Genomic DNA, 25,303 nt, shown 5'->3' on the forward strand with positions numbered 1-25,303 from the left:
GCTTTTTCAGCAGGACAATGCAGGTCCACATACAGCTGCTGCGACCAGACGTGCTCTTCGTGGTGTACAGCAGCTGCCCTGGCCAGCAGCATCACCATATCTCTCGACAATTAGAAACTTATGTGTCATAAATAGGTGGAAACGTACTCGTACTCCAGTGCCTGAAAGAACCATTGCCGATTTGCAACAAAAGGTGCAAGATGCTTAAGACAGTCTATCGCAGGATGCCATGTGGCACTTTTATAAGCGTTGACATGTGAGAACACACACCTGAGTTGCCGCCAGAGGGGAACACACAATGTAACGACGCAACCGTTTAAGCGCCCTTTATTGCAAGTTATGTATTTCATTTGGTCTGAATTTGCTATCATACATTTCCACAATGATGAATTATCTGTCACGTCACTTGTTAAGGAAATTGCCTTGCCCTTGAGGATGACGCACTTTTTTCCCGGCAGTGCAGAATTGAGCTTTCCCTTTCATCGGCAGGGATTTTGTGCTGATGTCCTTACTCAAACCTGGATACTGTATCAGGAATTGGTGATGAAGCTATAAGTAATTTAACGAAGATCTCACCTGCGCGAGGAACTTGGTCACCACACGAAGGAAGATTAATGAATACGCCGTCCAAATATTTCGGACTCTAGTTCCACACGATTTTTAGCGGATATTTCTGCTTTCTCTCCATCTCTTGAACCTCTACTAATGTGACTAGCGTAAAGTTTAGATCATCAGAAGTAACCTATAATGCTTGTGAGCTTTAGTCTGCAACATTCTTTTGTTTGCCCATGTCAGTGCAGCATATGCCCAGTTAGGATGGTTCTTATTAGAAATGTTACATGATCACAATATACTAATGTGCTTCATCGGCTTTCCAGGGTGCATGCGCTTCACTTTCTTGGATCTCAGTTAATATATGTCGCACTACCTCAGCTGCAACGGATCATCTAATTCATGTACGTAGTACCTTATCTGTATCGATTCATAAACCTAAAAATAATCAAACATACTTAGCAACTTGTGGGCGGGCATAATCCTGCAACAAAACGATGCTGTTCCGACTAGGCTGCAGGAGTATCGCTGCAAAGCCCTTACACATCTGCCACGCGATTTCATATTTTTGGAGCCCTGAAATAAGACTTAGTGGCCGTCGATTTATTCCTGATGAAGAGGTACACGCCTCGGTACACTCGTAGTTCTGTACTGTAGGCGATCGCAAACATTTTTTCATGAAGGAGGCGACTGTCTTGTCTCATAGTGGGATGAATGTGTTAACAGTTATGGTGATTACTTTGGAAGTAATATGAAGTTTACTTAATTTATTTCAATGTCTCTCGTTTTCATTTGACTGCCCTTACGTATGCAACACAAAATGGTTAGGAGAAGCTCTCGACTACGGTGACAGAGCCCATGAAATTGGGTGCAAATTTAGCCATGCCGTACATAAAATATCCAAAAATTGGATCTATTGGTTTTCAGATAATGAATGTAGAATGGATTTGGCTTCCAACAAACAGCATGTTACCTAGTTAACTTGAAATGATAATGAGCTTTCTGTGTTTACGAATGTCAGTGGTAAAGAAATTAAGAATGCTGTTTGACTGTGGAAGATTTGGGCAGTTGCAGCTTTGCTTCAGAATTCTATTTTATAAGCAGCTGGCCCAGAGAAACGTACTCTGCCCAAGAGTAGTTTATTGTGAGTTTCAACGGTCGTAGAAAAATGTATAGATAAAGATCCCAACCCTCAGGGCTTTATATTCGGGATCGTATAGGTCATTCAGATCAGATGGTAGTTAGTTACTTGTTCCCTAGATCACATTCACGATAAACGTTGTGATGTGTGACGTGTCAACAGAAAAAAACGCAGAACATATATAGCAAAGCGGGATAATTTTCCGCCAGCAGCCTCAACATTGCAACACTACATACTGCTACGATAGTTTACTGTTGAACAGCTAGCAGCAGTAAAACCTCACCACAAAGTTCACAGATCTCGAAGAATAATCAGGTCCGTATGGAGCACACACTGTCGCTGTTTTTAAGCACGATGAGTAGTTAGCACCTGCGTTTGATGATTTGCAGGAAACTTGGAATACGTATTTTCAACATTATCTGCCATTTTACAACACTAGTAAAATTTCTGATACTTATTATATGTCTGATTTTTTTTTTTTTATTTTCCCTCAGTAGTTACCTGAAGCTACATTAAGGAGCTGGTTAAGAACTCACGGAGAGGTTTACTGTTTAAACTCACGTTCCAGTGAAAATCGCTTCCTTAAGTAATTAAAATACCGTTCCAGCTGTTCTTTAGAACCTTATTTACTCCACTATCGGTTTCGGGTTGCCTGATAGGCCATTGTCAAGTGAATCTGAAATTTCTATACGTATGATTGATGTATACATCCACATAACTGAAAATGAAAAAGAAGTCTTACATATGTATGTGTACCGATAGACATACAGTGGAGAAGTAATGTCCAAAAGATATAAGTACAAGTTTAGTAGATTTAAAAGCTTGCTCGTGTAATGACATCGTGAGAATTTGGTCGTCACAAGGCTATATAATTCATGACATTATAATTTATGAAGATTTATGTTTCGGATTATCCGAATCTCCATGTTGTATAAGTGAGAGGGAAAAAAAGTTTTTAATAAAAGTATACCATAGTTGCCGTGGATAGAGCATCCAAACCAAGTGCAGAGTTATATTCCTAGTTTACACAAGTCTGCTGGGAGCTGCAGTAATTGATTGCATAGCTTGGATGTTAACATACACCGGATATTAGCGTAGTTAGAATAATTAAAAATATCGAATTGCACAGTACTGAGACAAACGTATTCTCACGATAGCACTGGACAGGTAAAATTTTAAATCTATCAGACTTGAAGTTATATCATTTGAACATTACTTCTCCACTGTAAGTTGTCTGTCTGTAGATTAATACACATAAGCACTGTGTTTTCATCTTCAACTATATACATATACATATCTATCATTTGTATGGCAATTTCATTTCCACCTAAGAATGGCTTCACAAAAAAACTGAAACTGGTAGAGGTCTAAATAAAGCTCTAGAGATCAAATGGGGTATTGGTTGAAAACAGTCTTGGTTACAATTTTAGTTTTTTTATTTATTTTTCAACGACGCGTTTCGCCTTATTTAGGCATCTTCAGGTTATCGAAATAGAAAATAGAACAAATACATCTATTTAAGAATCGCGATCGCGTTGTGCAGACTTGGATAATCTATAAGCATACATAAACAGATCACCTATTGAAAGAGCGAATACCTTAATTTGGTATTTCTTAAGAATCCTTTAGCCAAAGGGCATCGTCGAATATATAGGCCAAAATCGTCTTCGTTAACCTCAGTAAAAACTAGAAATATAAAATACTAAAATCATTACCTTTTCTAGATGGACGCTAGAGGCACCAAGATCTGCATAACGCGTTCCCGTTCACAGGAGTGAGTAACAGTAAGATGGGGGCTCAGGTAGTAAGTATAATGCGCCACAGCGTCGTGTGCCAGTACTGAAGCCTAGTACAGAATCACCAGAAGCGGTGGCGCTGCGACGCAGCAGCGATTAAAAATGAGAGATCGTAAACTGGATATACATACCCACTAAAACTTTACAAACGTAATACATATAAAACACTGATAAAATGGAATTAAGGGAGTGATCTTTTCATTAATTTAACAAAGTTGCGGAGCACATCAAGAAATTAATGTTACTTCCTGCCATACATAGCTACATGACCAAGGCGAGAAAATCAGAGACATTAGAGCTCATACAGGTATTTATTGACGGTCATCCTTCCCACTTAGCATTCGTGAGAGGAACAGAGATCAATAGATGAGACAGAGCGACAAGAGATACCTTCAGGCGCATTACGTATCGCTTTTTCCACTATACAGATGTACATACAGATGTACTCGTTTAAGATACGGTCCTGTCGTTCACTGTCTTGTGTAAGTACATACCCAGTCATATAGATCGTTGTTGGCTGAATTACAAAGTCATAAGCGAGAGAGGAATTTTCTGTACTCACACTGAAATACAAGGGGATTTAAGAAAGAACGTTACACAGAACTGCAGGGCAAGTAATTTTGGTTGAGGGCTGCGCTACATTTAAAAGTGACACCAACATATGACACTGTTTTTCGAGATAATTACCAAGTCTCTGTATATAACGGTGGGTTATTCAGTTCTTCTACATATAATTCCACGGCTTGGTCATGGAGCTAATAGAAAACCGCTCTATGAACGTCCTCATCATTGGGAAAAGTATCGAGGTCCATGTTCTTCTCGGTCGCCTGCAAATTGTCCTCTGTGGTCGATGCCGATGGCCTTCCATCCAGATTAACATCAGCCGCATCTACGCAGGCTTGGTCAGAGTTTTCTCACCATTTCACGCTTGGTCAAAATTTTGTCACCATTTCACTAAGGCTGCAAGCGACATTGCATTTAGTTGAAAAGTTTGAAATGGCTCTAAGCACTATGGGACTTAACATCTGAGGCAATCAGTTCCCTAGACTTAGAACTACTTAAACCTAACTAACCGAAGGAAACAAATGGTTCAAATGGCTCTGAGCACTATGCGACTTAGCTTCTGAAGTCATCAGTCGCCTAGAACTTGGAACTAATTAAACCTAAGTAACCTAAGGACATCACACACAGCCATGCCCGAGGCAGGATTCAAACCTGCGACCGTAGCGATTGCTCGGCTCCAGACTGTAGCGCCTAGCACCGAAGGACATCACACACATCCATGCCCGAGGCAGGATTCGAACCTGCGACCGTAGCAGCAGTGTGCTTCCCGACTGAAGCGCCTAGAACCGCTCGGCCATGGCAGCCGGCATTGCATTTAGATACATTTAGTCTATATACCTCTAGATATGCGTCTACAATTTTACGGTGAATCTTCGTACAACATACACAATTTACACACAAGAGTTCTACTGTACGTGTCCTTGGAACATGTTTGCAGTTTCTGGGCCATTTCTGGGGCTGCTAGAAACGCGCAACATATACTCTCGTCTGACAATGTGGAACACTTGTTAAGCAATGGTCTTAGCGAGAGACGACATACGTAAAATGCCTCCTGAAGTCGCAAAGTATTTACTGAGCGGATATTTGACTCATGATGTTGTTGTACGCCTAACTACCGAGTAGAAAGTTTTGGAGAGCGCTCTTCGAAATCCTGATCCCAGTTTAGGTAACGTCATTTTTTTTTTTTAGCTCAGTATCTTTTGAAATCGCATCAGAACCAGAATGTGCTCTTTATGTTGACTTGTCAGTTCCACAACGTGAATCCAACGTTGATGCAGGCGTGACACAAGTGCATCCTACACAAGGTAGTTTCCTAAAATCAGCTGTTAGCTAAAGTAAATGTACGACTTTGCGCAAACAGAATTTCCAGTAGCAGTAACAGTGACATTTGGTGGACTTGTTGGTCTATTGAGTAGAGAATCAGTCTCGGAAGTTACTGCATCCAGTCGTACAAAGTGGTGGGGGTTAATCCACGTTTCACTCCCTCCACGTCGGAAGCAAGTAAACTCAGCCTGATAGCATATAAGTAACGAGGATCTTTCACGAGGTCAATAGGCGGCCGGTTAGTTTCCAAACCCTACGCCACCTAGTGACTCGGCGAAGAAGAGCTGTATAGTCAGCGGAGTAGCCATGTCACTGATTTGCGCCACAGACTTAACCACTTTAGCAGTGGTACTTTGCAACATGTACGGACAAGAAGGAAACTCTGAATCGAATTCTTCTACAGCACTTGTCCACAGGGTAATTCTACTTCACTTTCTTCCATAAAAAAGTGGGCATGGTGCCGTCATCTGACCAAATTGCCCACGCCGTGGTACCACATTGCACAGCGTCACACGGTGACATCAGCCGATGCCTAAACTCCGCTCAAACTGATCATCTCCCTGGTCATCAACAACTGAACCTATATTTTAAAGTGAATACCAGAACATTACTATCCCAATTATCGCAACAACCTTCCGAAGCAACTAAAAATCGATTCGTAACGTGAAACAGTTAACATTTTTGGTTCGGATAGACTTATTGCCTTTAGTTTCCACATGAAAAAAGTCGCTTAATGTCGCATCAAATAGTATTCCGCGTACTGATTTGTTCTTTTCTTTCATTAATTTAAATCAAATGTCGGCTGAACACAAAATGTCGAAAGGTAGGTAATATTAAAGTCTAATGCTGCTATTAGATTTTTGTCTGCTCGACCTGTGTCTCAGTTGAAGGCAAACACTATTGTTTAGAACCATCAGGTATTGTGACACCAATGCCATCTAGCCGAAGGTGGACACCCATGGTGGTAATTGAAACCCTAATCGCATATTTTGTACTGCTGAATTTAATGTAGATGTTTATCTGGTTCCACACCTAGGAGAGTTACTGGCTAATTCTTCAGGGTTTAGTTCTATTCTAAATTAGTTTTAGTTTATTCTTACCTGGAGTTATCCTTAGAGACAGAATCAATTTTGTTTAAGGTGATCATTATACGTTCCGGGAAATGCCATTATAATATAATAACTACAGGTGTTGTGAGTTCTCCCAGAATTTAGAAGAAATACTTAGAGCAGCTTATGCAGACCATTCTACAAGCTGCGACTAATTAGGTCACATTGTAGTCACTGGTTGTAGGCGGTAGCCAAACACAACACTTTCAAGAAGCTAATTAATGTACTTCAAGTTAGTGCACTTAAATGCAAATTAAGCAAGTGTAACCTATTACCCGTCTACTGTTCAGCTCCTCGGATACGTACAGAGGAGAGATAGTTTGAGACACATGTCAGTGCACCCAACGATTTAATAAAGCTCCACTAGATCCTGGGCAACATAAATTATTACGGCAAATTTATTCCGAATGTTGCAATCAGTTCGTAAAAGTAAGGCAGAATTTCGGTAATCTGCTCCTTCTTAAGCTGGGTTCTTCAGGTTAAAATAGTGTTTAAAGGTTGTTCCCCGCATAGTCACACTTATGCCATGAACGCGTCTAGTCCTGGCGACAGAATCACTGCTGTTCGCGAGAGGCACTTAGGTCCTCTGTTGTCTGTTTCCCGCAAAGTGTCTTAAAAACTTAATTGTGTCATTTTATGTATGTGCTTTTCTCCTCACAAATTTCAATATTAAATAAAAGACGAACATAAAATTTAAATAATTTGAAATCTCGCTGAAAGAGTCCGTTTGAGTCATGTGGTACCTGTGTCTTCATAGGGTAGCTCGATGTTTCTTATTTTGTATCCACATCTACATTTACATCGATACTGTGCAAACACATTTAAGTGCCTGGCAGAGGGTTCATTGAACCACCTTCACAATATTCTCTATTGTTCCAATCTCGAACAGCCCGCGGAGAAAACAAACACCTGTATTTTTCCGCGCGAGCTCTGATTACCTTCATTTTATTACGATGATCGTTTCTCCCTACACAGACCGACGTCAACAAAATATTTGCCCATCTGGAGGAGAAAGTTGGTGATTGAAATTGCGTGAAAAGTTTCTGTCGCAACGAAAAACGCCCTTGTTTTCAGAATGTTCACCCCAAATCCTGTATCATATCAGTGACACTCTCTCCCCTATTTCGCGATATTACAAAACGTGCTGCTCTTCTTTGAAATTTCTCAAGGTACTTCGTTAATCCTATCTGCTATGGATCCCACATCGCAGAGCAATACCCTACAAGTGGACGGACAAGCGCAGAGTAGGCAGTCTCTATAGCAGATCTGTTGTATCACGTAAGTGTTCTGCCAATAAAACGCAGTCTTTGGTCCGCCTTCCGGAGAACACTTTCTATACGCTCTTTCCAATTTAAGTTGTCTGTAATAGTAATTCCTAGGTACTTAGTTGAAGTTATGGTTTGACTGATTTATCGAGTAACCGAAGTTTAACGGATTCCTTTTAACACTCATGTGGAAGACCTCAAACGTTTAATTATTTAGGATCAGTTACCAATTTTTTGCATCATACAGATATATTTTTTAAATCGTTTTGCAATGTGTTTTGATCTTCTGATGATTTCACTAGACGATAAACGACAGCATCATCTGCAAACTACCTAAGACGGCTGTTCAGATTGTCTCCCGAATCGTGTATATACGTAAGGAATAGTAGAGTGCCTAAACACTACCTCTGGGAACGCCAGAAATCACTTCTCTTTTGTACTGTATTGAATTGAACTGGGGATCTAGAAACGACAGAGAGGCTTCGTCCCCGCCGTAGCCCTCAGTGGTTCACAATTCCACAACATGCTACAGCAGTCCACTAGTCCAGTCACACCTACCACACCGAACCCAGAGTTATTGTGCAGTTCGGCCCCCAGAGAACCCCCCTCCCCGCCCCCCTCCAATACGTCTCACACCAGACGAGTGTAACCTTAAATGTTTGCGTGGTAGGGTAATGGTGGTATGTGTGTGTGTGTGTGTGTGTACATGAAGACCGTGTTTGCGCAGCAATCGATGACACAGTGTAACTGAGGCGGAATTCTGAGGCCCGCATTCGCTGAGGCAGACGGAAAACCGCCTTAAAAATCATCCACAAACTGGCCTGATCACCGGACCTCGACACTAAATCCGCCGGGCGGATTCGTGCTGGGGACCGGCACGTCTTCCAGCCCGTAAGCATTGCGTTAGACCGCACGGGTAACCGGGCGAGCACTTCTGTTTCAGTCGACGACTTTCCGTCAGTTACTGCGAATTTTGACCTTTCTCACAGGATATTACGAATCCAGTCACATAACTGAGACGATATTCCATAACCACGCAATTTGATTACAAGCCGCTTGTGAGGTATAGTGTCAAAAGCCTTCTGGAAACATAGAAATACGGAATAAATTTGTAGGCCTTTATTAATAGCACTCAACGCTTCGTGCGACAAAAACGATGATTTCAAAATCCGTATTCACTGTGTCTAAATAGACTGTTCTCTTTGAGGTATTTCATGATTTTCGCACATAATATATGTTCCAAAATCCTGCCATGCATCGACGTTAATGATATGACCCTGTAATTTAGTGTATTACTCTTACTGCCTTTCTTGAATACTGGTGCCACCTGTATAACTATCCAGTCTTTGGGTATGAATATATCGTCTATCGATATTGTATACAGGGTGAGTCACCTAACATTACCGCTGGATATATTTCATAAACCACATCAAATACTGACGAATCGGTTCCACAGACCGAACGTGAGGAGAGGGGCTAGTGTAAATGGTTAATACAAACCATACAAAATTGCACGGAAGTATGTTTTTTAACACAAACCTACGTTTTTTTTAAATGGAACCCCGTTAGTTTTGTTAGCACATCTGAACATATAAACAAATACGTTGTCAGTGCCGTTTGTTGCATTGTAAAATGTTAATTACATCCGGAGATATTGTAACCTAAAGTTGATGCTAGAGTACCACTCCTCCGCTGTTCGATCGTGGGTATCGGAGAGCACCGAATTACGTGGGAATCCAAAGGGAACGGTGATGAACCTTAGTTACAGAAGAGACTGGAACAGCACATTACGTCCACATGCTAACACCTTTTTATTGGTCTTTTTCAATGACGCACATGTACATTACCATGAGGTGTGACTTACACGTACACACGTAGTTTCCGTTTTCAATTACGGAGTGGAATATAGTGTGTCCCGACATGTCAGGCCAATAGATGTTCAATGTGGTAGCCATCATTTGCTGCACACAACTGCCATCTCTGGCGTAATGAATGTCGTACACGCCGCAGTACATCTGGTGTAATGCCGCCGCAGGCTTCCACAATACGTTGTTTCATATCCTCTGGGGTAGTAGGCACATCACGGTACACATTCTCCTTTAACGTACCCCACAGAAAGAAGTCCAAAGGTGTTAGATCAGGAGAACGGGCTGGTCAATTTATGCGTCCTACACGTCCTATGAAACGCCCGTCGAACATCTTGTCAAGGGTCAGCCTAGTGTTAATTGCGGAATGTGCAGGTGCACCATCATGCTGATACCACATACGTCGACGCGTTTCCAGTGAGACATTTTCGAGCAACGTTGGCAGTTCATTCGGTAGAAACGCGATGTATGTTGCAGCTGTTACAACACGCAACTGAACGTCGGAGGTTTCAAGCGTCAACTTTAGGTTACAATATCTCCGGATGTAATTAACAATTACAATGCAACAAACGGCACTGATAACGTATTTGTTTATATGTTCAGATGTGCTAACAAAACTAACGTGGTTCCATTTTTTTAAAAACGTAGGTTTGTGCTAAAAAACATATTTCCGTGCATTTTTGTATGGTTTGTATTAACCAATTACACTAGCCCCTCTCCTCACGTTCGGTCTGTGGAATCGGTTCGTCAGTATTTGATGTGGTTTACGAAATATATCCAGCGGTAACGTTAGGTGACTCACCCTTTATATGATTCTTAAGTATCGAGCTATTGCATCAACTACTCTGAAAGGAACCTAATTGGTATTCCTCATTCACAGTGATACCGTTATGGGATTTACGTTTCGGATTATTGATTACAAGTCGTGTGTAGTAGCACATTGTACAAATAGATCTATAAAAACTCCTGAGAAATAATTTTTAAGTGTTAGGAAGAATGAGAACCAGAGTAAAATGTTGTTGCAACTTACTCCTAGAGATCCAAATGTGAAGGTTGTCTTACGTGTATTTTATTTTTGCGAGGATCCTGTTGATGTAAGTAAACACATCATATGAACCCATTTTGCTTGTAACATAACAGGTAGTGTCCTGGCCTACTAATGCGATGCTCGCAACATCAATCCTCTTTTGGAGCAAGTTCTTTCTTCTACTTATTTTTCCTTCCAGTTCTCTTCGCTTAGTAAGACTGTCTTATAAAGTGTACTTCATTCGTAATACAGTTATCTAAGAGCTTTAAATTCTATATCACACTATATTTTAATATTTATTTTCATTTGTTAGGTTTATTTTACAACTGATCAATTTGAGATTGTTGTGGTTGGCAGGAGAGCCAACACCGCGTTACTAGAGGAGGCCGAAAGGCACGCATTTAGCTCACGAAGGCTGGCGTGAGGTCTGGAACAGGACAGGGAAATTAGAATTTAGAAAAACGGACGTAGCTGGGGGAATACGTAACTTTAATCCATTAATGACGAACGTCGTTCTTGACGGTACATGATTCAATATCAATAATAACTGATAATGGCCCCTTGCTAGGTCATAGCAAATAACGTAGCTGAAGGCTATGCTAACTATCGTCTCGGCAAATGAGAGCGTAGAAGTCAGTGACCCACCGCTAGCAAAGTCGGCTGTAGAACTGGGGCGAGTGCTAGGAAGTCTCTCTAGACCTGCCGTGTGACGGCGCTCGGTCTGGAATCACTGATAGTGGCGACACGCGGGTCCGCCGTATACTACAGGACTGCGGCCGATTTAAAGGCTACCACCTAGCAAGTGTGGTGTCTGGCGGTGACACCACAGAGATGATGACAAGGATGGGGTTAAGGAACTGTGTATCATGCCTGACGTAGCGCTTATTCTCAAGAACCTGAGAAACTGTTTAAAAATTTCCGATCACATTATTCTTCCCATACAAATCGTTGAAGACAAATAACCTTCCACTTCCTGTTGTTCCCATTGCAAATGTTGAAAGGTTGCGTGATTCTGAAAAGAAGGTAAATTGAACGTTATTTGGAACCTATCAGGTAATATTATAAGAGCATAGCATTACTATAAAATGAGAATTGATTCTGCATAAGCACTTTAAAATCACGGTATTCAGCAGCAGTTAGGTGTGAAGCAGAGCTACAGATATTTTAAGTTCCGCTACATCAACTGCATATTCTATAGACTTATTTTTCCGGTGGTTTAAATTAATGACCAGGAGGAAATGCATAACAGCAACGCGTAAAGGTGTTGTAAGCAAACACAATGATACTCTGCAGTTCCCCATGAACTTCATTACACTGCGTAAAAGTTAGAAAATAGAGAGACCAGAAAATCGTTAGTACTTCTGGCAACAATTACAGTAATTAACAGTCAGAATTATCTTTCGAAAAAAAAGTTTCCTCTGTGTTTTATTGTGCAGGCTTTCATAAGTTATCCTGAAAAACAAGTTTCAGAATGGTCCGAGCAAAAAATGCTTTCACAGATTCGCTCAGTTTTAGGACGATTCTGCCGTACCGCTGTATACTTCCATCCGCGTCCCCACTCAATCTATATCTAGAACATAAAAATGTAGATTGTTTCTGAAGAACGAATAGACCATAAACGCATCAACTTTCGGAGGATTTCCACTGTCAGCCTTCACAAGATTTATTTCAACTGTTACTTAAAAGTTTTAAACGTGGTTTTCGTCAGTAAATAACTATACGGTTTGCAGAAAAGTACGGAAAAACGTTAGCAACTTCAGCTAACATTCTTATAACACACGTATAGCTTCGTATTACTTCTTGCTTGTGAAGTCACCAGAGCTTCAGCCAGTAACACAGCGTTTTCGATCGCGACCATATCTTAAAATGTAATGATATTTAAGCTTTAATTACATAAGAAGGACAGATATCTTTTCAGAATATTGACAGAAAATACTCTTTCTGTGTTAAAAGCATTCAGAATAACATCAGCACGAACCGTATTTTCAACATGGGAAAATAGCCTACTCTATGTTATCTGATGGTGAACAAAATTATGCTTCATTATGGCCACAAGCCCCTATTCCCGGTTTCTGGCAGCCGAGCAAAGCTGCCACATAAGATGCTGCAGTGGTGGGCCCTGTACTTGAGCGGTTACGAATATCAAATCCACTACAGGACAACACGACAGTTAGATCACGACCTGACTCTCCTCAGAGTAATATGATACATACGTTTTTCTTGACTGGAGAACCTTTCCAATGTTATAGGACCGACACTATGGTCTTTACTTTTTGTTGAGTCACAGATTCGCTGCCAGCAATATACGCGTTGTGGTTGCGGGGAGAGCCTGCCCTACGAACCTATGTTCTGTTGCGCCACAGAACCGCCGTCAGTCATACAGACCTCCACAGGTTACCAGTACGTCCGACTGCCATATAGTGCCATATAGGATTTGCATTCTCAAGCTAATACATGTCACACAGGGGTAACTGAGGATGAAAGCACTGTCAAGGCTGGCATCGAATGTGCAGTCTTCGCCTGCCAAACATATGGGCAAATCCAAACGAACCTGGTGCAAAACCACATTTATTCTGACTCTGTAGGCCCATTCAAAGGGCTACGTAGTTATTTACAGTGGATATTTCCTCTAACTTCCCATATGCTACACACATGTTATCCACACCACCACCAGCTACACTCTAGGTACAACTCAGAATTTTCGCCGTAAAAGAAGCGCCATATATTATTGTTTCTTAGTCTGACTGACAACTCACACTGTGCGAGTTCTGTTCCTTTTCTCAAGGTACGACTTGCAGCATCTTACCACAACTCGTTTTGATCCTGCACGAAACTCGGTAGCTAAGCGGCTGGTTAGGCCCAAATGAACAAGCTGTTAATGACAACAACCTCTAAGAAAGCACCGACACGATTCTCACTACTTACTCACACACCTGTACCAGCCAATGTCCAGCTGAGGTACAGCACAAGCGGAAACACCATACACTTGTCGATCTCTTGCACCCAACGGAACGAGCCCTGTACTAATGGTGACGCCCGTATACCATATGCGCTCCTCAGTCTGGCCTCACACGTAGGACCATACACTATGGTGGGTTCAAGACTTCGACACAAATTGTATACTGCGTCAGTTTCTTGAACGGAACAAAACTCCTCTTATGCCATTGCATTCGATGGTGGTGGTGACAAATAACCCCCCCCCCCCCCCCACACACACACACAGAGTCAACAGCCACTGATCTCTAGGGTTTTCAGCTGACCACCCATCTCCCGCCAAATCTCGTTGCCTTCACTTTCGGCAAGGCATATGCGTAACCACCGCTACTGCCGCAGGCTGAGCATACCGAGACCATCATTTGTAACAAACTACGGGGAACCTACGAATCTTGAACCGCTGTCCCATGCTGCATAATGTCACAATGTACTTGCTTCCGCCTAGAGACACGAGTGCGTAACATCCGCTACTGCCGTAGGCTGAGCATACCGAGACCATCATTTGTAACAAACTACGGGGAACCTACGAATCTTGAACCGCTGTCCCATGCTGCATAATGTCACAATGTTCTTCCTTCCGCCTAGAGACACGAGTGCGTAACCTCCGCTACTGCCGTAGGCTGAGCATACCGAAACCATCATTTGTAACAAACTACGGGGAACTTACGAATCTTGAACCGCTGTCCCATGCTGCATAATGTCACAATGTTCTTCCTTCCGCTTAGAGACACAAGTGCGTAACCTCCGCTACTGCCGTAGGCTGAGCATACCGAGACCATCATTTGTAACAAACTACGGGGAACCTACGAATCTTGAACAGGTATCCCATGCTGCATAATGTCACAATGTTCTTCCTTCAGCCTAGAGACACGAGTGCGTAACCTCCGCTACTGCCGTAGGCTGAGCATTCCGAGACCATCATTTGTAACAAACTACGGGGAACCTACGAATCTTGAACCGCTGTCCCATGCTGCATAATGTCACAATGTTCTTCCTTCCGCCTAGAGACACGAGTGCGTAACCTCCGCTACTGCCGTAGGCTGAGCATACCGAGACCATCATTTGTAACAAACTACGGAGAACTTACGAATATTGAACCGCTGTCCCATGCTGCATAATGTCACAATGTTCTTCCTTCCGCTTAGAGACACAAGTGCGTAACCTCCGCTACTGCCGTAGGCTGAGCATACCGAGACCATCATTTGTAACAAACTACGGGGAACCTACGAATCTTGAACAGCTGTCCCATGCTGCATAATGTCACAATGTTCTTCCTTCAGCCTAGAGACACGAGTGCGTAACCTCCGCTACTGCCGTAGGCTGAGCATACCGAGACCATCATTTGTAACAAACTACGGGGAACCTACGAATCTTGAACCGCTGTCCCATGCTGCATAATGTCACAATGTTCTTTCTTCCGCCTAGAGACACGAGTGCGTAACTCCCCGCCCATGCCAACAGTTGTTACCGAGACATTAGCAACAATGCCTGCTTCTCCTGGCTTCGTACGTCGTCAGTCCTCGTCTGTCTCCTTCTTTGAGTTTGGGATAGTTGTGTGGAGACATACATGTGTGTTGACATGTGTGCAGAGCCAACGGTACTTCGCTACCTGTGACATACTACTGGAAAAGGACGTTATAAAGAGTACATGCAAAGAAAGACTATCCAATAAAAATAACACAGTTTTAGGTGAAGGTAGCCTTCTTTGTATCCCTGAGGAAGCAGAAAGTGAGGAGCGAAAACCTTTTGTAAATGCAAACAAACGTACGAAAGAAACTGGAATTAAAACTGCATCTAATTACATTGAAGAATGAGGCAGGTATTCACTCGATGCTACGTTTTTGTAACATCGTACCATCACAATAATGTGTGAAACAATCGTCATATCACAACAATGCGAAAATATATAGGACATATACAAGACACGACGGGGGCTGGAGGAACATCCCTTTAAGCATGCAGATGAAAACAGGGGAGCGATAGAAGGCTCAAATGGTTCAAATGGCTCTGAGCACTATGGGACTTAACTTCAGAGCTCATCAGTCCTCTAGAACTTAGAACTACTTAAACCTAACTAACCTAAGGACATCACACACATCCATGCCCGAGGCAGGATTCGAACCTGCGACCGTAGCGGTCGCGCGGTTCCAGGTTGAAACGCCTAGAACCGCTCGGCCACTACGGCCGGCAGCGATAGAAGGAATAATGATGCAGCGAAAAGGGCAAATCTTTCTTTTTAAAGCTATGAATCATTCTTTCTGGATGTTTAGTTTATCGAGACAACAGTTGGGACAGTACTTACAGTTTACGGCACTCTCACAAGTTTTTAGGGGAAAACACATACTATTCCAGATGCACAGACCCGCTTTTACCGAACAAAAAACGAGAAAAATATAACAGTATTTTTGAAACTATTAAAACCCACGACCCTGGATGGTATCCTGCGTCTCCCATGATGTATTTCGAAACTGCTATCGTCCAGTCTACTAGAAGTTTGTTTCCTTCACAATAAATTATTGCCGGTCGCGGTGGCCGAGCGTTTCTAGGCGCTACAGTCTGGAACCGCGTGACCTCTACGGTCGCAGATTCGAATCCTGCCTCGGGCATGGATGTGTGTGATGTCCTTAAGTTAGTTAGGTTTAAGTAGTTCCAAGTTCTAGGGGACTGATGACCTCATATTTAAGTCCCATAGTGCTCAGAGCCATTTTGAAAAATAAATTATTGGATACATTTGGTATTTAAGTCGACGTTTGTGGAAACAATTTCAATGTTGCAGGCTTGTGTCTGCCTATAACGGAAACGAAGAAATACATTGTCACGTAAAAAAATGTTCAGCTCTAGTACATCGCTCCTGAAATGTTGCATGATCGATTACTGTGTATTCAGTAGAGCACTAAATGCAACCTAAAGCTACAGGTCTACAGCGACTATTTTGTGTACCTAATGATCGATAATGAGCATATGCCAAGAGACATGTGGCACTGCAGTGCAAGGCGCCATCACAAGGCCACTAAAGGACCAGACTGTTGCAAGGGCTTTGGAGGGAAACTTAAAATTATATCTAACCTATGTGAACAGAGCATAGGAATTACATTGAACGAGGAAACGTCACAATCGCTGGAAGTCATGAAAAGATTGAAAAAAAAGATTAGGCACGTCATTCCGATTGGCAGTCTTGTAAATTTTATACATGAGATTAATTAGGGGACTACCTCCTCGTGTAATTCCCTGAAATCGACGCAAAGTCGGCTAAATATCTCCAACAGTTTTTAAAGTATTCGCTAGCGAGAACCAACAATACAATCTCAAAGACTATGTTTCCTCTAGGGAATCATCACGGCAGTCTCCCGGAGAGATGCATAGACTCAAGATTCGTTTAGGTGAAAAATGAATACAAAATCGTTGCAGCGTAACGCAGGCAGATTACATGCACCTACATATATCATTCTCAATATCATAAATACATGTTGTTTTATTGTTTTAACAAATAAAACAACAATTTTATACATTATTTTATCCATGACTGAAAAAATGCGTCTACTTACTTTTTCATAATAATTTGTTTCGCTGTCACTCTTCCTAACATGGTTGCTACAGACCTGAAGCAAGAGTTTATGCAAAACTTGTATCCTTATACGTGTACACTTATACCCAATGACTGAAGACGGCCAAACCATCCTGAAACTTGTAAAGGCAAAATAAATTATCACAAAAAAGCGACTGGTCCCAGTTTCTTCACCTTTCAACATATATTAAAACTAGTTCATAATAACACGTTTCGTATGCTACAGCACCCTGTGCTACGCTAATAGACAAGAAATAGTTTGTGCGCTACCTGCGAAAAGCCGCTTATCCCAGCAAGAGCCCCAGGGTCCGCACAAAACACCCCTCCGCAGAAGTTTTCCCACCGCCCTCCTACGGGCCGGTCGAAGAAAGGGGAGGGGGATTAACCCAACATCCTGCCACTACAGGGATATAGAGAAAGACTCAGAAAGTGGCGCCAATATTATATGTGCTGCACATACTTTTCTTTACAGCAGCAGAGGCCTCGTAGGTCGCTGCGAACTCGTCACTCGAGGACTCCACAGGAAATGAGTACTCGGCCTAGTGGCTGGACTGATAGTTCTTATCTTGGTCTTGAGGACACTCTTCTATGAACCACAAGCAGAACAGTTAGCTCATTTTCTAGATCTTGAATTTGGAATGGAATTAATGTCTGTACTGTATCTAAGAAGATTTAGATTTCGTTCATTGGTACGGACAATGTACAGCGATTTATCCCACTGATGATCATTCTCTTCGTCGAAGAGGTGAAGAGCGCCGTACAAAACAGCGCTCAGATTGATGCGGAATTCCTTCACTTCCGAAAGGGATCAGATACAGTTTCAAACTTTTGCTTGGTGAACAAAACACAAGGTTACCGATGATCGGGCTACGTTTTTGACTGGATTTAGGACTTCCTAGGTGACGGAAACGAAGACGTCGTTGATAACGGGACGAAAGAGACAGGTTTAAAGGCAGCTCCGAGGCTACGCAAAATAGTGTGTTATACGGCTGTGTATAAGGAATTTAACGGATAGTGTCGAAAATTCACTGAGGCTGTTAATAGAAAGTGGCTAATGCTGTGGGATATACGAATGTTCAAACACGAAAAAACTGTAGTGAAATACAGGAACACTGAAGGATATCCGCGCAACGTATACGGGCTACACCAGCGAGATACTGGGAAATTCTACTGTGGTAAATAATTACATAATTAAGGGATTAGAACCTACTTTTAATCGTTTCTTGTTCTTATAAATGTGATATGAGTCTAATTACAAGTACATTAGTGTGTTAGCGTCGTTTGAAGTAAGGTACAATGGAGTAAAAAGTATACTTTTATTGCTCCCAGAGTTGCAATTTCATGACCAATTTTATACGCAAGAATCGCGCGAACATAATTGTAAGATAAATTTCCTTTCATTGCTTCATTGCATCTAGAGTTGAAATACACTGAGGTGCCGAAATCTTGGGATAGCTGCTCATGTCGTATCGGATTAGTGCAGCACCTTGACGTGACATGAACTCAATAGGTCGTTGGAAGTTCCCTGCAGAAGTATTGATCCATGCTGCCTCTATAGTGGTCAAAAGCTGCGAAAATGTTGCCGGTGCAGGATTCTGTGAACGAACTGACGTACCATAAATGTTTCATGGGATTCGTGTTGGACAGTCTGGGTGACCAAACCGTTCTCTCGAATTTTCCAAAACGTTTTTCAAACAATTGTGACCCAGCGACGTGGCACACACTCATCCATAAAAGGTGTGTCGCTGGTTGGAAGCATGAAGTCCACAAATGATAGAAAATGGTCTCCAAGAAACCGAACATAAACACTTCCGGTCAACAATTTGTTCAATTTGACCGCAGGAACCGTCCTTGCCATGCAAACACAGCTCATAATATTATGCAGCCACCACCAGCTTGCAGAATGCCTTGTTGACTGCTTGACACCATGGCTACATGCGGTTTGCGCCACACACGAAGCTTACCATCAGCTCTTGCCAGCCAAAACCGGAACTCATATGACCAGGCTACAGCTTTCCCGGGTTTAATCGACATGTTCAAGAGCCTAGGAAAGGCGCTGTCGTACTGTTAGCAAAGGCATTCGCGCCGGTCTCTGTTACACAAGCCCATTAACCCCAAATTTAGCCACACTGTCCCAGTGGATACGTTCGTCGTACGTCCCACATTGATTTCTACGGTTATTTCACGAAGTGTTGCTTGTCTGTTATCGCTGACAGCTGTACACCAGCGCAGCTGCTCTCGGTCGTTTTTGAAGCCAGTCGCTACGATTAACGAAATGGAATATCCCATACGTCTAGCTCTAACTACCATTCCGTGCTCAAAGTTGTTAATTCCAGTCGTGCGGTCGTCATAACGTCGGAAACATTTCCACAGGAATCACCTGAGTACAACTCACAGTTCCGCCAATACACTGCATTTCTACACCTTGTGTACGCTATACTAACGGCATTTTGGTTAGCTTTTCAATTGTGGTGTCTGCTACCACACGTGACTGACCACTCTTAGATTATTTAAGTTTTTTAACAGCACTTACAACCAAAATTTAAATAAAGTTACTGCCAAACTAGTGAATTTTTCATTAAATAACTACACAGGTATGACCAAATATGAGGTAACAACAGTGCCTTCATTTGCTGTGTAATTGTGGAGAATATGATGGTCTCATAAAACTTGCATAATAAAAAAGATATGAAGGACATAATAAATCAAGAAATAAAATAGATACATATACACTCCTGGAAATTGAAATAAGAACACCGTGAATTCATTGTCCCAGGAAGGGGAAACTTTATTGACACATTCCTGGGGTCAGATACATCACATGATCACACTGACAGAACCACAGGCACATAGACACAGGCAACAGAGCATGCACAATGTTGGCACTAGTACAGTGAATATCCACCTTTCGCAGCAATGCAGGTTGCTATTCTCCCATGGAGACGATCGTAGAGATGCTGGATGTAGTCCTGTGGAACGGCTTGCCATGCCATTTCCACCTGGCGCCTCAGTTGGACCAGCGTTCGTGCTGGACGTGCAGACCGCGTGAGACGACGCTTCATCCAGTCCCAAACATGCTCAATGGGGGACAGATCCGGAGATCTTGCTGGCCAGGGTAGTTGACTTACATCTTCTAGAGCACGTTGGGTGGCACGGGATACATGCGGGCGTGCATTGTCCTGTTGGAACAGCAAGTTCCCTTGCCGGTCTAGAAATGGTAGAACGATGGGTTCGATGACGGTTTGGATGTACCGTGCACTATTCAGTGTCCCCTAGACGATCACCAGAGGTGTACGGCCAGTGTAGGAGATCGCTCCCCACACCATGATGTCGGGTGTTGGCCCTGTGTGCCTCGGTCGTATGCAGTCCTGATTGTGGCGCTCACCTACACGGCGCCAAACACGCATACGACCATCATTGGCACCAAGGCAGAAGCGACTCTCATCGCTGAAGACGACACGTCTCCATTCGTCCCTCCATTCACGCCTGTCGCGACACCACTGGAGGCGGGCTGCACGATGTTGCGGCGTGAGCGGAAGACGGCCTAACGGTGTGCGGGACCGTAGCCCAGGTTCTTGGAGACGGTTGCGAATGGTCCTCGCCGATACCCCAGGAGCAACAGTGTCCCTAATTTGCTGGGAAGTGTCAGTGCGGTCCCCTACTGCACTGTGTAGGATCCTACGGTCTTGGCGTGCATCCGTGCGTCGCTGCGGTCCGGTCCCAGGTCGACGGGCACGTGCACCTTCCGCCGACCACTGGCGACAACATCGATGTACTGTGGAGACCTCACGCCCCACGTGTTGAGCAATTCGGCGGTACGTCCACCCGGCCTCCCGCATGCCCACTATACGCCCTCGCTCAAAGTCCGTCAACTGCACACACGGTTCATGTCCACGCTGTCGCGGCACGCTACCAGTGTTAAAGACTGCGATGGAGCTCCGTACGCCACGGCAAACTGGCTGACACTGACGGCGGCGGTGGACAAATGCTGCGCAGCTAGCGCCATTCGACGGCCAACACGGCGGTTCCTGGTGTGTCCGCTGTGCCGTGCGTGTGATCATTGCTTGTACAGCCCTCTCGCAGTGTCCGGAGCAAGTATGGTGGGTCTGACACACCGGTGTCAATGTGTTTTTTTTTCCATTTCCAGGAGTGTATGTAACTTTCTGAGATGGCTTCTATAGTGAATCCTATCAGCTGATATATTGTTTGTTGAAATCGCATGAAGCGTTTAAAAGTTGTTGATTCAGAGGTTCACCATATAAATGTAGTTTAAAAATTTTTGAAATATCGTTGAGTCACTGGATGCACCTCATTTGTCTGAGCTCGTTGTTGTATTCAGATTTGCTGTAATACTTTATGTTAATTGTTATAACTCTCAAAGAGCTGTAAGGATTTATGTTTCAGCTTGTCTGTCACTCCGCCATAACGTGGAGCATTGTCTCTTGCACAAGGGCCACACGAGAAAACTGTAGAAATTCACCATACTGCCATATTCCCTATTTCTGGCGATGTTGCTAGTCATTGTACCTGGACTCGTTCGTGCCTGTCACCTAGCCAGAAGCCGAAAACGCCACGGCGTACGCTGAGACCTGGATCCCCTAGTGTTCAGCTGTACCACAAATTCATTTTAATACACTCCTGGAAATTGAAATAAGAACACCATGAATTAATTGTCCCAGGAAGGGCATTAGTATAGTGTATATCCACCTTTCGCAGCAATGCAGGCTGCTATTCTCCCATGGAGACGATCGTAGAGATGCTGGATGTAGTCCTGTGGAACGGCTTGCCATGCCATTTCCACCTGGCGCCTCAGTTGGACCAGCGTTCGTGCTGGACGTGCAGACCGCGGGAGACGACCCTTCATCCAGTCCCAAACATGCTCAATGGGGGACAGATCCGGAGATCTTGCTGGCCATGGTCGTTGACTTACACCTTCTAGAGCACGATGGGTGGCACGGGATACATGCGGACGTGCATTGTCCTGTTGGAACAGCAAGTTCCCTTGCCGGTCTAGGAATGGTAGAACGATGGGTTCGATGACGGTTTGGATGTACCGTGCACTATTCAGTGTCCCCTCGACGATCACCAGAGGTGTACGGCCAGTGTAGGAGATCGCTCCCCACACCATGATGCCGGGTGTTGGCCCTGTGTGCCTCGGTCGTATGCAGTCCTGATTGTGGCGCTCACCTGCACGGCGCCAAACACGCATATGACCATCGTTGGCACCAAGGCAGAAGCGACTCTCATCGCTGAAGACGACACGTCTCCATTCGTCCCTCCATTCACGCCTGTCGCGACACCACTGGAGGCAGGCTGCACGATGTTGGAGCGTGAGCGGAAGACGGCCTAACGGTGTGCGGGACCGTAGCCCAGCTTCATGGAGACGGTTGCGAATGGTCCTCGCCGATACCCCAGGAGCAACAGTGTCCCTAATTTCCTGGGAAGTGGCGGTGCGGTCCCCTACGGCACTGCGTACGATCCTACGGTCTTGGCGTGCATCCGTGCGTCGCTGCGGTCCGGTCCCAGGTCGACGGGCACGTGCACCTTCCGCCGACCACTGGCGACAACATCGATGTACTGTGGAGACCTCACGCCCCACGTGTTGAGTAATTCGGCTGTACGTCCACCCGGCCTCACGCATGCCCACTATACGCCCTCGCTCAAAGTCCGTCAACTGCACATACGGTTCACGTCCACGCTGTCGCGGCATGCTACCAGTGTTAAAGACTACGATGGAGCTCCGTATGCCACGGCAAACTGGCTGACACTGACGGCGGCTGTGCACAAATGCTGCGCAGCTAGCGCCATTCGACGGCCAACACCGCGGTTCCTGGTGTGTCCGCTGTGCCGTGCGTGTGATCATTGCTTGTACAGCCCTCTCGCAGTGTCCGGAGCAAGTATGGTGGGTCTGACACACCGGTGTCAATGTGTTCTTTTTTCAATTTCCAGGAGTGTAATAAAGAACAACCGCCTTCAGCCACAAACAGGGATTTTATTAAAGTGCACTATGTGTTTCGAGCCCTGGGGGCTCATCTTCAGGTACTTTGACACTCTTCATCAATTTTACATTTAGTTTAGTTCTGGGCCTGACAAGACCACACTGTTATATTGTAAAATACCACATAATGAAATATAAATTTATAAAACTATGATAAATCGAAAAGTAACTTACTGTTTGTAGTAGTAAGTGTATGGTTCTGGAGAAATTTTATGTACAAATACAAACTCTTTGTTTTTTGTACATAAACATTCTCCAGAACCATACACCTGCTACTACAAGCAGAAAGTTAGTCATGCAGATTGTCAAACAACCTGAAGAAGAGCCCTCAGGACTCGAAATACATTGTTCATTTTCATAAAATCACTTTTTGTGGCTTAAGGCAGTGGTCCTTTATTATTACGAAAGTAGTAAAGTCATGGAAGGAACATTGCAGATAATCGATAAAATTAAATTAATCTTACCTCATGTAAATACTGGGCTGCTGCTTAGCTCGCCTAAATAAGTGAAACGTGACCCCATGACTTTTGTCAGCTCAGTGTAAATCAGCGCTGTGTCATACGTGTGGATATTACTGTAGATTAGTTAAATAGGAAGTGTTAGGCGAAAATTATAGGTTATTGTTTCATTGGGGCGATTGCAGTGGGGAAGAGAACAGAGTGATTTCTGGAGCTTTTCTATGGAATTTTACGTTTTCTTAGATAGCCATATAATCGAGGAACTGAAGACAACGGATTGTTCCTGTGTTCTTAGAAAACGTGAAGTTGGAATTACGACATCTGAAAGTGGGAAAACGGAATGGTGTGTAGGGAAAAGATGGCAAAGAAAGGACGAACCAGGGAAATTTTGTTAGCAAATTCAAAATTCAGTTAAGCAACAGATTTCACTTATTACCTGACTAGAGAGGAATGAGCCTCATACGGATATAGAAAAATGTTGGTTTCAGCAGAACCATGTTACGCATCAGGTGAAAAACATATCAAGAAAAGAAGAGTTCAGCTGTTAGCTATAAATAATGGGAGAAGTGTAAGCTATCAGCTATAGGAAAAATTCGCCGCAGGGCACCATGTAACAAGTTTTGGGAATCCTAGTGCTATTCTGAGCCAGGTAACAAAAAACTGAGGCCAAATGTATTTCAATATTAACTAGGGAGATCAGTTGTTGACAGTTTGGAAAGTAGGAAACAGGCTGGCTAAAACCGAAAAACACCATATTAACGCTGACTTTGGCAAACCAGGAGCAGATACTGAACACATAAATGTGGGTTCTCGGAGTTTCTGGGGTGCCATGATCAGCCCAGCGTTAACTCTGCTGTAAATTGAGTAAATATGCTGTACCAGTGATTGCTATAGGATGATAGAGATATATTTTTCATTGCCTACACCTAAATGATAGGGTCTAAGACAAGTTCGCATATTTATAATATCATGCCATTAAGGAATCCTTAGATCACTCCATATATCAGAGTATTCTCACAAAAGCCACAAACGATGATATTTCCGTTAAAGATAATGGGAGCATTGTAAAAGACAGTTCATGTGTAGAAGATGTTTTTAATAACTAATTGTTAAAAATAGGTGAAAGAATTTGTGTCAGTAATTCAGAAGAGAAAAGAAAACAGTACACTGAAGGTGCAATACATATGACATTTAGCGAAATAAAAATTAAATTCACATCTGAAATAAGGAAGATGATCACGTCCCTAAAAATTTAATTCTCATATTCGGTGGATAATATGTCCAATCGGGCACCAAATAGTTCTGGGCCTATAATGTGTACTGTTCTTAGTCACTGCATATGCAGAAAGATCGAAATATCGGTATGCCATTGTTAAACCTCTCGCTGAGAAGTGTTTCTCCACAGATGTCACTACCTACATCACTGTGTCACTCCTTATTTCATTTTGTAAAATTTTTGACAAGGAAATGTCCTCAAGGGTTATTGTGCACCTGTGTAGTAATGAGATAATTCTTCACTGGCATTTTGGATTCCAAAAGCGCCATTCTGCTAAGTCAGCTATTTAAGCATTTCCTGAGCACATAAAGAAATCTTTAGATGACAAAATATCACCAACTGAAATGGTTCATATGGCTCTGAGCAATAT

Source organism: Schistocerca gregaria, chromosome X (genome assembly GCF_023897955.1).
Source record: "Schistocerca gregaria isolate iqSchGreg1 chromosome X, iqSchGreg1.2, whole genome shotgun sequence".
In the NCBI taxonomy this organism is placed as follows: Eukaryota; Metazoa; Arthropoda; class Insecta; order Orthoptera; family Acrididae; genus Schistocerca; species Schistocerca gregaria.